Raw genomic sequence first — 14,004 nt, 5'->3', positions numbered from 1 at the left:
TCTGCCTACTTGTGATCTCTGTCTGTCAAATAAATAAATAGAATATTAATAAAACCAAACAAACCAGATTTTGTTTACTGATGATCTCTCCTACTTATTTTTGGGGAGGGATTTTATTTTATTTATTTCTGCTTTGTTGATTCATTCTCCACATTTCTCCCCCGCATTTAGTTATTCTGTGTACTCCAGGTCTTTTTTTTTTTTTTTTAAGATTTTATTTATTTATTTGACAGAGAGAGAAATCACAAGTAAGCAGAGAAACAGCAGAGAGAGAGGGGGAAGCGAGCTCCCCGCTGAGCAGAGAGCCTGATGCGGGGCTTGATCCCAGGACCCTGAGATCATGACCCTCATGATCTGATTCGAAGGCAGAGGCTTAAACCAATGAGCCACCCAGGCCTCCTCCAGGTTTTGATATGTGGTACTGATGAAGTTCTAGAACATAGGTGAGGTTCGGTGGGGTGAGGTCCGGAGCCAATAACCAAGAAAGAATTCTTGAGACATTTTTGGTGCAAAATGGTGTTTTTTTTTTAATTTTTTATAAACATTTAATATATTTTTATCCCCAGGGTACAGGTCTGTGAATCGCCAGGTTTACACACTTCACAGCACTCACCATAGCACATACTCTCCCCAACAAAATGGTGGTTTATTAAAGCACAAGGACAGGACCTGTGGGCAGAAAGAGCTGCTGCCCTGCTATCCTGAGTCGTTGCTGATTATATACACGGGAGTTGGGTAGGTGAGGACAAGGGGGTGTTCAGAAGGGCTGTCACGGTAAAGAAGACTGTCAGGATACTGGAGCCCTATTTATTGTAAAGCCAAAGCTGTTTTTCCCTCTAACAAGCACTAATGTGAAGACAATTGGGAGTTTCCTGGTGGAATATCACATTCCTCCTATCAAACATCCTTGTCAGTGAGTTTTAGGTTTGGAAGAAATTTAACTTTATTTACATTTCCTTCTGCCTCAGCCTCCTTCAGTTTTATGGAGGGGAGGGTGACATTAGGGCTTGAGGAACTGAGTTACTTATCTCTGGAAGTTGGGCTATTGATAAGATAGCTTCTTTGTTGTAAATCAGTAGGATATTATTTGTAGACCGAGGGAGACTCCTGTCCTGCAGGATGGTGATCTCTGCAAGTTAACTATTTGTTTTTCTTTTAGGGCAGCCAGGGGTGCCTGAGGAATGTCACACATATTACCCAGGGGAGCGGGTGGACAGGGGGTGCAAGGTGCCAGCTTTTGCTTTGTTCTCAGCCAGCCTCCTGCTCCCTCATCAGTACCATTCTTTGTCATTCGGTTCCCCAAAAATGTAATGTCGATTAACCCCCAAATTACTTAGAAATGTATTTTTTATTATCTATGTACCTGGATTTTTCCTTGATCATCTTTTTGTAGTTGATTGCTGGTTTTATTCAATGAACATGTTCTGAATGATACAAATTCTTAGGAGTGTGTTGAGATTTCCCTTTGGACCTAGTATGTGGGTTTTTTGTTTTGTTTTGGAAGTTTCTCTATGGCGGTTTAAAAAAAATTTTTTTTTTAAATGGTGTTTTTTTTTTTTTTAAAGATTTTATTTATTTATTTGACAGACAGAGATCACAAGTAGGCAGAGAGGGGGGCAGAGAGAGAGAGAGAGAGAGGGAAGCAGGCTTCCTGCGGAGCAGAGAGCCCGATGCGGGGCTCGATCCCAGGACCCTGAGATCATGACCCAAGCCGAAGGCAGCAGCCCAAACCACTGAGCCACCCAGGCGCCCCCCAAAAAATTTTTTTTAAAAGATTTTATTTATTTATTTGACAGAGGGAGACACAGAGAGAGAGGGAACACAAGCAGGAGAAGTGGGAGAGGGAGAAGCAGGCTTCCCGCTGAGCAGAGAGCCAGATGTCGGGACTTGATCCCAGGACCCTGAGATCATGACCTGAGCTGAAGGCAGACGCTTATTGATTGAGCCACCCACGCGCCCCCTATTTTTTAAAGGATGTGCATTCTGATTGTTGGGATCAGAGATCTGACCATTTGGGTTTATTAATTCTCTATATCTTATCTGCTACACCCTTACCTTTTTTTTCCCGTTTGATTTGTTACCTTCTGGAAGGTATAATAAACTCTCCCACTTTTAGTGAGGATATGTCCACTTCTCCATTTAGCTGTCTCAGTTTTTGCTTTATGTATTTTGAAGTTATGTTGTTGGTGAATGAGGATTTATGCTACTAACATGATATCAGTGAATTATTCCTTTCATCATTATGAAATATCCTTTGTTGTTTTTCCTTATGATTTTTGCTTGTATTGCTTCCTTTTCTTTCTTTCTTTTTTTTAAAGATTTTATTTATTTGACACAGAGAGAGAGAGAGAGAGACAGCAAGAGAGGGAACACAAGCAGGGGGAATGGGAGAGGAAGAAGCAGGCTTCCCGCTGAGCAGATTGCCCAATTTGGGGCTCGATCCCAGGACTCTGGGATCATGACCTGTGCCGAAGGCAGATGTTTAACGAATGAGCCACCCAGGTGCCCCTATCATTTTTTTTTTTTTTTTTTTAGTTTGTGAAGGCAACCATGTGAGTTTCCTCCTTTATTCCATAATATAGTGCATTACATTGTTAACTTTCCAATGTTTACTAAAACCTACTTGGGAGCCTGGGTGGCTCAGTGGGTTAAGCCGCTGCCTTTGGCTCAGGTCATGATCTCAGGGTCCTGGGATCGAGGCCCGCATGAGGCTCTCTGCTCAGCAGGGAGCCTGCTTCCCTCTCTCTCTCTCTGCCTGCCTCTCTCTCTACTTGTGATCTCTCTCTGTCAAATAAATAAATAAAATCTTAAAAAAAAAAAACCTACTCAATGCCATTTTATTTTCAGTACATTATTTGTATTTGCTTATCTAATATCTTATCTAGGAATTGTATATGCATTTATTTATTTAAAAAAATTTTTTTTAAAGATTTTATTTATTTACTTGACACAAAGAGAGAGAGATCACAAGTAGGCAGAGAGGCAGGCAGAGAAAGGGAGAAGCAGACTCCCCGCTGAGCAGGGAGCTGGATGTGGGGCTTGATCCCAGGACCCTAAGACCGTGACCCAAGCCGAAGGCAGAGGCTTTAACCCACTAAGCCACCCAGGCGTCCCTGCATTTTTTTAATAAGATTTTATTTATTTATTTGACAGACGGATCACAAGTGGCAGAGAGGCAGGCAGAGAGAGAGAGGAGGAAGAAGGCTCCCTGCTGAGCAGAGAGCCAGACGTGGGACTCGATCCCAGGACCCCAGGATCATGACCTGAGCCAAGGGTAGAGGCTTTGACCCACTGAGCCACCCGGCACCCCTGTATATGCATTTAGAAAGTAAAATGGGCCTCTAATATTCTTTTCCCAGATTGTCCTTATTTGGTTGAGGAATCAAGGATATACCACCAACTTCACAAAATGAATTTCTTTCCTCCCCGAGGCCCCAGTAATAATTTGTATATGGTAGGTGTTATTTGTTCTTTGAAAGTTTGGTAGAACCCTCCTGGTAAACATTCTGGGGCTTCTTTCAATTAAAATTTCCAGTTCTTGGGGTGCCTGGATGGCTCAGTGGGTTAAACCTCTGCCTTCGGCGCAGGTCATGATCTCAGGGTCCTGGAATCGAGCCCCGCATTGGGCTCTCTGCTCAGTGGGGAGCCTGCTTCCTCCTCTCTTTCTCTCTGCCTGCCTCTCCACCTACTTGAGATTGAAATAAATAATATCTTTAAAAAAAATTTTCCAGTTCTTTCATGGTTGTTGGTCTATCCAAAAGTTACTGTTTCTTCTTGTTTCAGTATTGGCATTTTCTCTTCTTATAGGAATCCATCCATCTTGTCAACATTTTAAAATGTATTGGTTTAGGGGTGCCTGACTGTCTCAGTCAGTTAAGTGTCTGAGTCTTGATTTTGGCTTAGGTCATGATCTCAGGATTGTGAAATCAAGCTCTGCATTGAGCTCCACGCTGACTGTGAAGCCTGCTTAAGATTTTCTCTCTCTCTCTCTGCCCTTCCCTGCCCCCACTAGTGCATTCTTTCTTTAAAAAAATGCACTGGTTAATAGAGTTAGAATGTTTATTTTATTATTCTAAAAATATTTATATCTGTAGTTCTTTCTTCCTTTTCACTAAGAATTACATTTTTATTTGGCATCTCTCCATCAGTTTTGCCTGAAGCATTTCAAATAGCCAAAATTTGTGGTTTTTAAAAAAGATTTTATTTATTTATTTGACAGAGAGAGAGATCACAAGTAGGCAGAGAGACAGGCAGAGAGAGAAGAGGAAGCAGGTTCCCCGCTGAGCAGAGAGCCCAATGCTGGGCTCGATCCCAAGACCCTGAGATCAGAGGTTTTAACCCACTGAGCCACCCAGGCGCCCCTCATATATAATTTCTTAAGCTAAGCCTTTCTTCACTTGTTTTCAGTCTTCTTTGATAAAAATGTTGAAAGCTAGAATTACCCCTCAGACATTGCTATTGGTCATGCTTTTGTTGCCATCCAGTTATAAGGATTTCTTTCTTTAATGTTTTATTTTTTAAACTCGAGAGTTATTTATATTATATTATTTAAGTTTTGGGGGCATTTATAGTTTTGCTTTTTAGAGCTGTCCACACTAGAGTTTGGACTGAGGTATAACAAAGAAAGCCCAGAACAGAATGCCTCTGAGACATTTATTTCACAAAAAAGTCCCAGATCCGGTAGGTGGCCCCACACTCAGAGATCATAGGTCCCGCCTTTCATCTTGCTCTGCTCTGAGCATTAACCTGACTCGCATGGCTGTAGCCATCCCCCTGCCACCACATTCACATCCTAGCGTCTGAGAAGCCAGAACTTGGAAGTATGGAGCCATTAGTTTCCTTTTAAGGGCATGACCCGGAAGACGTCCACCTTCCTTCCGCTCCTATCCATTTGGCCAGGATATAGTCCTATGGCTCCAGAAGGCAAAGTGCATCAAGTGAGGTTTGGTCAGAAAAACAGAAATTGAGCCAGTAATGTGAACAATCTACAAGCCAAGGAGAGAGGCCTCAGCAAAAACCAAGTCTGCGGACGCGTCCATCTTGGATGCTTCAGAGCTGTGAGAAAGTTCATTTCTGTTGTTGTCTGAGCCGCTCGGTCTGTGGTACTTGGTTACGGTAAACTAACATTGTCTATCGTGCTATAATCTCAGACACAGCCTTTGCCCTGGAAGGAGGAACTAGGTCTTGACATGGAAGCCTTCCCAAAGCTGTTTGCATCGCACCCATAGTCCCGCCTGGTTAGGCAGCCCGATTTAACAAGCCCAGGCCTGGGATGTGTCTCATGGAGGCATCAGGATGTTCCTTTCTTCAGAGTGTCATTCACGTCCTTCTGCTCAGGAAAGAATCTGAGGACAGGCAACATCTTGGCGAGGCTCTGGACTCTTCCAGCTGCCTTGGCTGGGAGGACCTGTGGGATGCACTGGGAAGGACTGGGGGAGAGGTGAGAACAGCAGGGGTGAGGATGAGGGAAGAGAGAAAGAAGCGCTTCCTCCGTCATGGAACCAGATTTCTTTCAATGGGTGGGAGGAAGACACTTTATGAGGTTAGAAACATAGGGAGATGCAGGAAGGGAGCGGTGTATGATGGGTTTGGGACTAAGGGATCCAGACATAGCTCAGGTCTCCTAGCCTCTTCTGCCTCCCTTGATTATGTCAGGAGGCTAATTTCCTCATAGCTAATTGCATCTATAACCTTGATTATGTCCTTCCCTCAGTCTCTATGTATGACAAATTCACTGTGTCACTGAAAAAATATTTACTGAGTATGAGCACAGTAATGCTATGTAGCAATGGCGCAGACAGCCTCTGCCTTCATGCTGCTCCAGTCTGGGTGGGCAGGCGGGGCACTGAGCAAGCACCACAGGGAGTGTTGAGTATCTCACAGGGGCAGTAGGGGTGCTGCAGGAGCACTTACAGAGAAGGAATACTGGATCTGAAGATCTCAGTGAGGAAGTTAAGACCTGAGAGATGAAGAGGGGTGTGTAGAGAGAGTTCCAGGCAAAGAGAACTGTGTTATGAAATTCCTGAAGCATTCAAGTGTCAGCATATGACACAGAAGAAGCCCAGGTCCTGGACTGTGGAGTGACCAGGACAGTGGCAGGGCCTGAGGCAGCAGGTGGGGTCCTGCTGGGAAGAGCTTTCTAGGAAAAGGTAAGGATTTTGGACATTCCCAGAAGGTCAGTGGGAAACTATGGAAGGATTTAGGCAGCGTGACTAACTCTGCCGTTTGTTGGGTAGATGATGTATGAATCGTAGACCAAGCTGCTGTGATAGTTGTTCACGCAAGAAATGATGGTGGCTTGGAGGAAGATAGTTGTGGTGGGGATGGAGAGAAGTGACAGAGAATCTCGGGAACATTCTAAAGGATCTGATAGGGGGTGAAGGAGAAGGAAGAGCCAAGTGTGACTCTCAGATTTCTTAGAAGACCGTGAAGAGCTGGAAGACAAGAGGGTTTAGACATCACTCCATGAGGTCTGTCAAGGGGAAGCAGTATTAAAAAAAAAAAAAAATAGGAGCATGGGGGCCCAGGGTGGCTCAGTTGTTTAAGCATCTAACTTTGGCTCAGGTCATGATCTCAAAGTCTTAGAATCAAGCCCCAGGTCAGCTGCCTGCTCGGTGGCAAGTCTGCTTCTCCCTCTGTCCCTCCCCCCTGGCTCATGCATACATGCATGTGCTTTCTCTCTTTCTCTCAAGTAAATAAATAAAATCTTAAAAAAATAAGAGTGGAGAAGGATTAATAATATCTGGAAACACCATTGGGGTGCCAATACGATAGCACATTGTTCATGATATTTGCGGCCTCTTCTGAAGCTCAGCTGATAGCTGGCTTGGCCATATGACTCACTTTAGCCCATGAAATTTGAACGCAAGTGACATGCATCTTTTCTGAGTGGACACTTCAAAAGCCGGTTCATGGCATTCCGTGTGTCTTTTCTATCTGCCAGGGGATTCAGAGGCTGCCTGTGAATGAAGACACTGGGTCCATGGACGAAGGCATGGAGCAGACCCCAGCCACCCCACACTGGATGAGGGAACACGAGTGAGTCTCTGCTTTTATGTATGTGAGAACCACTGGGGTTTGGGCTCATTTGTTTCTGGGGCATATATGCTGACCACCCCTCTCATCCTCTAGACCATGAGTTGTTTGGTGAGTCGGGAGTGTGAAGAACCTTCAGTTAGGATTGTAGGGCTATATCCAGGGATGGATCTGGTTTTCATTAGGGCAAAAGTTGGAGAGAATATTCAAGGAGTGGTTTGTAGGGCTCACTGTGGAAGAGTTTGGGAAGGATGGAGGGAGGCAGGAGATGGGCAGGGCCAAAGACAATGCAAAGAACAATGGAGAATGGAGAGGGAACCCAGGACAATAAAGGGAAGTGTATTGGGGGAATTCCCAAGGAAAACAAAGATGAGAACCATGATGAATTTGGTTATGACAAATGGGAAGGCAATGGGCTCTGAGGCTTAGAAGCACATAGTGCTGCAAAAGCAGCGCCTTGATCCCCACCCCACCCCCAGTCCCATGGGGAGACTCAACTGGCCTGAGCTGTTCATCACTCTACCCTGAACGTCAGCTATCTATGGGGTGAATGAATTAATGAAACGTATGGATCCATGCTGTTGGTCAAACCTCTCCCATTAGCAAAGAGTGCCTCTCAGCAGTCTGCAAACCAAGGTTGACTGAGGGCAAGTTACCCAACCTCTCTGACCTTGATTTCCCTAGCTCTAACATGGGATAATAATAGTCATCCAAATCATGGGGCTGTTCTTAGAAGTAAATGAGATGCTGGACAGCCATCCAGATTTTGGTATTTGTTTCATCCTAATTTTCATAATGCCATCTCTGCTGGTGCCCAGTACAGACAAATATGTCACTCCCCTCCACGAGAATGCCACCCATTCCCTCCCCCCACCAATCTTTCTGCCCCCAGCCTTAGCAGAGAAGAAAGTCACTTGTCCAAAGACCCTCTAGGCAGATTGAAGACCCAAACTAGGGGTTTCCCTACTATCCTTGAATAAGTCACCACAGTCTAAGAGGCTTACAACAACACACATTTATCATCTTCTGGTTCGAAAAGTCAGAAATCTGAACTGCGTCTCCCTGGGCTAAAACCAAGGGTCACAGGGCTGCACCCCTTCTGGAAACTTGAGGGGAGAATCCATTTCCTTGCCTTTTCTAGCTTCTGGAGGCCACCTGTATTCCTCGGCTCATGGTCCCTTCCTCCATCCTCAGAGCTAGGCACTACATCCGCATCCCCTTCTGACCCTCCTGCTTCCTTCTTTCACTTGTAAGGACCCCTGTACTTACATTGGATCTACTTGGATAATCCAAGATAATCTTCTCAACTCAAAATCCTTAATGCTTCATCGCATCTGCAAGGTTCCTTTTGCCAGGAAAGATAATACATTGACAGGCTCCAGGGATTAGGACATGGGCATTTTTGGTGTCCGTGATTTTGCCAACACAGAGGGCAAGTTGGAAATTGGCTCTCAGGCTTTAGAGACTCTTTGCATCCCTCCTACTCTCCCCAGCTGGGTGCAGATCTCATCTTTCTTTCCTTCCCTTTCCCATTTATTTCTGGCCATACAGTTCATTAAAAAAATATTTTACTTATTTATTTGAGAGAGAGAGAAAAAGAGAGAAAGAGAGAGCACAAGCAGGGGGAGAGGCAGAGATAGAGAATCTCAAGTAGACTTCGCACTGAGCATGGGGCCCGATGCGGGGCTTGATCCCACAACCCATGAGATCACAACATGAGCTGAAACCGAGAGCCAGACGCTTATCCCACTGAGCCACATAGGTGCCCCTACAGCTCATTTTAAAACAGATATCATCAGCTAGATGATATCAGCTAGATATCATCCCCCAGTCCTTAAGAATGGTGGTCCAGATGAAGGACCGCCTTTGATTCTGTCCACTGGGATGAGCTAGATCAAACATAGTCTCTGGGTGGACCCTAGTCTGGGAGAGCACAGTCCAAGAGAAATTGAGTGTGAACCACCAATGTGAGTCACATATGTAATTTCAAAATTTCTAGGAGTCTCATAAAAAGAAAGGTTAAAAAAATGGTCTTAATTTTAATAAGATACTTTTTATTTAACCAAATATAATGAAATACTATTTCAGATGCATCCAATATAAAAATTATTAATGAAATAGTTTATATTAAGCCTTTGACATGTGGTGTGTATTTTATACTTTAGCACATTTCAGTTCAGACTGGCCAGCTGTGCCAGTGGCTACCATGTTGGATGGTACGGGCCTAGAACAAAAGCTTGTGAGGGCCCGGGGCCTAGAACAGTCCCTGGCACAATAGGCCTTCAGATCTGTGGAAAGCAGGAGTTAAAGGCTTAGATTCTGTTCTGTAGCCCTCAATAGCTGACCCACGGAAGGAAGGAAGCCTAAAGAGGTAGGTTCCTTGTATCTAATCTGCATAACCCTTCCCAGGCATTTGCTCTTCAGGCCATTTGTCTCTGCTCGTTCCCACTGGGTCTACTCTTACCTGGACAACCTTGAAAAATGCACTGTTGAGCCGCATTTAGTGCTTAGTCCTACCTAGAAGGTAAAGGACAGAAAGGGAATGCTCCATGGAACCAATTCCTTGGGGACCTCAGTGGGTGGATAGGTCAAGAAGAATGTCCCCAACCATATCTTACTCAAGGCCCTTGTGACCTGGTTCCGGTCCCTTCTCAGCTCCTGCCTATCACCTTGTTAGAGATTGAACCATGTCCACCCCCTCCCCCCAAATCTGTGTGTGGATGTACTAACCCCCCAATGTGACCAAATATGGAGATGGGAACTTTTGGGGGGGGTCATTAAAGTTAAATGAGGCCATGAGAGTGGAGTTTTAATCCCATGGGACTGGTGGTGTCCTTGAAAGAAGAGGAAGAGACACCAAGGACACACACACACCCAGAAAAGTTCATGTGAGGACACAGGGAAGCCACTCTGAAGCCTCAAGAGAAACCAGCCCCGCTGACACCTTGATCTTGGACTTGCAGCCTCTAGAACTGTGGGACAGTAAATTTCTATTGTCTAAGCCCCCCGATCTGTGGTGTTCTGTTGTGGCAACCAGCAACAGTCAACTAATAATACAAGCTGCTGCTCTCCTGTCTTCAGCGCTGCTCTCGAGCCACACACTGGTCCCTCAGCAAGTTAAACACACGGTCGCCGCTTCACTCAGCAATTCCATTGTGAAGGAAACGCCCAAGAGAACTGAACAGATGTTCACACAAGAACCTGTACACGAACGTTCACAGCAGCTCCTTGTAGTGGTCAGAAGGTGGAAACGGGCGCCTGGGTGGCTCAGTCAGTAAAGCGTCCAATGCTTGATCTCGGCTCAGCTCATGATCTCAGGGTCATGAGATCGAGCTCGATGTCAGGCTCCACGTCCAGCATAAGATTCTCTCTCTCCCTCTGCCCCTTCCGCCTCTGCTCTCTCTCTAAAAAAAGAAAGTGAAAACAACCCAAATGTTCAACTGATGAATGGATAAACAAAATGTGGTATGAAATGAAATATTCAGCCACAAAAAAGAATGAAGTTCTGAGACAGGTCATCAGGTGGCTGAATCTGGACAAAACTACGCTTGCTGAACGAAATTAGACATACAGGGGCGCCTGCGTGGCTCAGTGGGTTGAGCCTCTGCCTTCGGCTCAGGTCATGGTCTCGGGGTCCTGGGATCGAGCCCCACATCAAGCTCTCTGCTCATCAGGGAGCTTGCTTCCTCCTCTCTGCCTGTCTCTCTGCCTACCTATGATCTCTCTCTCTGTCAAATAAACAAAAGTAAAAAAAAAATTTTTAAATATTAAAAAAGAAAAATAAATTAGATATACAAGGACAAATACTGTTATCACCCTATTTACATGAGGCAGATCGGTAGAGACAGAAAGTGGATTTGTGGCTGCCACGGTTGAGGGAAGAGGGGAATGCGGAGTCACGGCTCATGGGGATGGGGTTTCTTTTTGGGGTGATGAAAATATTCTGGTCATGGACACAACACGTTGAGAATGTGCTGAAAACCACTGACTTATGCCTTGAAAATGCTGAATTTAATGGCACGCGAGGAGCATCTCAGTTTTAAGAACCACAGGCTGCCATATTGGATTTCCATCCACTCCTTGATTCTGCTGTATCATGTCCCCTCTGAGACTGCACGTGCAGTTCATTTTACTCAGAGAAAAAGGCAGGGCGCCTGGGTGGCTTAGTGGGTTAAGCCGCTGCCTTCGGCTCAGGTCATGATCTCAGGGTCCTGGGATCGAGTCCTGCATCAGGCTCTCTGCTCAGCAGGGAGCCTGCTTCCCTCTCTCTCTCTCTGCCTGCCTCTCTGCCTACTTGTGATCTCTCTCTGTCAAATAAATGAATAAAAAAAATCTTAAAAAAGAAAAAAAGGCTTCACTGACACCTCCTTTTCCCCCCTACTGGTTAAAATTCAGGCTCTGTAGTGTCCAGGAAGAGAGAGCTTTGCTGTTGAAAGTTGTCGTTATTGTCTGTATTGACGTTAAGATACTTCCACAGATTCTGAGGTGCAGAGCTGGGGTTGAGGATGGGCAGGGTGAGGGTGGGGTGGGGTGGGGAGGGGAATTGTTTTCATTATAAACCCTATGCAGATACATTTATTATTCTATTTTATTCATTTTTATTATATATTTTTAAAAGATTTTATTTGGAAGTAATCTCCATACCCAACGTGGGGCTTGAACCCACAACCCTGAGATCAGGAGTCACACGCTCTTCCAACTGAGGCAGCCAGGTGCCCCTATATATTTTTTTTTAATTTTGTATTGCCAAGATGATTATTAAAAATCTGAAGAAAAAAAAAGCCACCTGGGATCGAGTGATGGCTATGTGGGTGTTGTGTTTGGATCTACACTGCACATGGGCCCTAATCACAGGGCCACACTCCAGAGGTGGCTATTACCAGGTTTTAATGAGCTCTCTCTCCAGGCAACATAGAGGGAATTCGAATTAGCATAACAGGTGTTAGAATGGCTTTCACTTCAGTAAGATGAGCCAAAGTCAACATGCACATTGGACAGAACACTAAGGAGGCTCGAGTTCTATGAATCCAGTCGGCTCTGTAGCCTTGGAGTTTTCTGACCCTGTGACCCCTGGTATGGGGGTTGCTGCCTCCCGAGGGTGAGGAGATTGGCAGACCTATGGCTACCTTAGGGTTTCATCGGTTTCCAGGGAACCTTTCATACAACAAAAGTGCCTCAAGGGGTGGAACCTGGACCTCACCCATAGTTCAGAGGAGGTTGTCTGGCTGTTGTATTGTGGGTCTGCTCCTCAGTGTTTACACAGTGACAGCTTCGACCAGCCCTTGTCTTGACAAGACATACTCCCTAGCACTCTCAATGACGGGATGACCGACGTCTCTCATAACCGTGAATGGCCAAGCAGGCTGTGAGGGATGAATGGGACCTTCTCCCCACCCAGTCCAGCCCCCCAGTACCTCAGCATGTGAAAGAGAGGTCTTTACAGAGCTATCACGTTAGAATGAGGTCATTTGGGCGGCCTGAACCCCATAAGGCTGGTGTCCTTATAAAATGAAGAGATTTGAATGCAGGCATGCTGGAAGGAAGAGGGTGTGAAGAGGCAGGTAGAAGATTCTGGAACAGATCCTTCCCTCTCAGCCCTCAGAAGGAAGTAGCCCTCGGGGCACCTCGATTTGGAGCCTGTAGCTTCCAGAACTGTGAGGCAACACGTTTCTGTTGTGTAAGCCTCCCAGGCTATGGTCCTTTGTTACAACAGCCCCAGAAAATTAATACACAGGCTTAAATGCATCTGTAGCAAGGTGACATCCACCAACTGTCGTTCTAGGCCACCTCCAAAGGCACCAGCCGAACCACGGCCACAGTGTGGTACCTGCTGCACTGCAGGGGCAGAGCCCTGCTGTCATGCAGCCTTGCGGCCACCTGCTCACTGCCCTGGGGAGTTGGCTGGAAACCCAGAGGGGCGACTCTGCCTTGCTGCTCCTTTGAGCAACATTTGCTGTTATAAAACCCGAGGCCAGCACTTGACCCCACTTAATTAGCTCTTTCCCATGTGGTGTGACCCCAAGACCCAGACTCGTCACAGCAAGAGTCAGAGAGATGGAGGGTGGTGTGTCTGAGCGGCTCTTACCTGGGCCTTTCTTTTGGAGAAATATCCCGCCCCGGGGGAGATATGAGAAGCAGCCAAGCTAGCTGGTCAGCAGGGTGCATTCTGGAGGGGGAGACTGAGATGCTCCAGAGCAGCTAGGAGACAGAAGGAGTCTGAAGTGAGGGATTTACCAAGCAAGAGCTTGCTGTAGGCCAGATCTCTGTTAATCACTGAACATATTACTGGTTTCAGCTCTTAAAAGTATGACGTGAGTGCTGTTGACCATATTTCAAAGAAAATAGCTCCAACAGTGAACATTTAAATTCTATCTAAAGTCTCAAGCTCTGTGGCACGTGGGTTAAGTGGCCTTCGTCTCAGGTCATGATCCCAGGGTCCGGGTATCGAGTCCTGCACTGGGCTCCCTGCTCAGCGGGGAGTCTGCTTCTCCCCCTCCCTCTGCTTCTCTGCCCTGCTTGTGCTCTCTCTCTCTCAAATAAATAAAATCTTTAAAAAAGTCTTGAACCATATGCTCTGGACCTAATACGCATCATCTCATGAAATTGTCACTGTAAGGGATGAGATAGGAGTCATTACCCTCCCTGTTCTGTGGGAAAGGAAGACAGGCCCAGGGCAGTTGGATCCTTGCACCAGGCCACAGGTCGGGCACTGCTGGGCAGGGTGCCCACTCATACCCCCTGCACTCTACCTTCCAGTCCGCTGAGACTCAGGTAACCACAACTTGCTCGAGGTGGAGACCAAAACCCGCAGTTACAGCCTCAAAGGAGGATCGGCATAGTGGGAAGACAGTCATGCTGTTATAATCTTGCGCAATGGACGAAGGTTCCAAATCCTGTGGGACCCCATAAGGAACCTCGAGTTTGCCTTGAAAATCCTCACAATGGATTTATGTTGGAGAAAAACCAAAC

At 46.0% G+C, this 14,004-nt stretch overlaps 1 long non-coding RNA gene and 1 other non-coding gene across 4 annotated transcripts in view; one reads left to right on the top strand and one right to left on the bottom strand.

The window, feature by feature from the left end:
- Window positions 1-14,004, top strand: part of LOC131817513 (uncharacterized) — a 39,684-nt gene that overhangs the window by 3,205 nt on the left and 22,475 nt on the right. For all 3 annotated transcript variants that reach the window (XR_009348536.1, XR_009348535.1, XR_009348537.1), the window contains exon 2: window positions 6,944-7,038. This is a non-coding gene — a long non-coding RNA (uncharacterized LOC131817513). The remainder of the gene's footprint in view (window positions 1-6,943; window positions 7,039-14,004) is intronic.
- Window positions 11,677-11,749, bottom strand: TRNAR-CCU (transfer RNA arginine (anticodon CCU)). The gene has a single exon. It is a non-coding gene; the product is annotated as a tRNA-Arg (tRNA).

This window comes from Mustela lutreola, chromosome 16, assembly GCF_030435805.1.
Source record: "Mustela lutreola isolate mMusLut2 chromosome 16, mMusLut2.pri, whole genome shotgun sequence".
In the NCBI taxonomy this organism is placed as follows: domain Eukaryota; kingdom Metazoa; phylum Chordata; class Mammalia; order Carnivora; family Mustelidae; genus Mustela; species Mustela lutreola.
This window is presented reverse-complemented; position numbering and strand designations above follow the sequence as displayed.